Genomic DNA, 445 nt, shown 5'->3' on the forward strand with positions numbered 1-445 from the left:
AAAAGCTAGTCAATGCCTTCTTGGCAAAGTTCTTTCCACCTCAAAAATTGAGTAAGCTTAGAGTGGAAGTCCAAACTTTTAGACAGAAGGAAGGTGAATCCCTCTATGAAGCTTGGAAAAGATACAAACAATTGATCAAAAAGTGTCCTTCTGACATGCTTTCTGAGTGGAGCATCATAGGTATCTTCTATGATGGTCTATCTGAACTGTCTAAGATGTCATTGGATAGCTCTGCTGGAGGATCTCTTCATCTGAAAAAGACGCCTGTAGAAGCTCAAGAACTCATTGAAATGGTTGCAAATAACCAATTCATGTACACTTCTGAAAGGAATCCTGTGAACAATGGGACGAATCAGAAGAAAGGAGTTCTTAAGATTGATACTCTAAATGCCATATTGGCTCAGAACAAAATATTGACTCAGCAAGTCAATATGATTTCTCAAAG

The 445-nt window shown here is 38.2% G+C and overlaps 1 non-coding gene across 1 annotated transcript; it reads right to left on the bottom strand.

Moving 5' to 3' along the window:
- Nucleotides 1-53: 53 nt before the first annotated feature.
- LOC127747064 (small nucleolar RNA R71) lies at nucleotides 54-161 on the bottom strand. Its single transcript, XR_008008868.1, has one exon. It is a non-coding gene; the product is annotated as a small nucleolar RNA R71 (small nucleolar RNA).
- Between the last annotated feature and the right edge of the window lie 284 nt (nucleotides 162-445).

The sequence above is a fragment of the Arachis duranensis genome, chromosome 4 (genome assembly GCF_000817695.3).
Source record: "Arachis duranensis cultivar V14167 chromosome 4, aradu.V14167.gnm2.J7QH, whole genome shotgun sequence".
NCBI lineage: Eukaryota > Viridiplantae > Streptophyta > Magnoliopsida > Fabales > Fabaceae > Arachis > Arachis duranensis.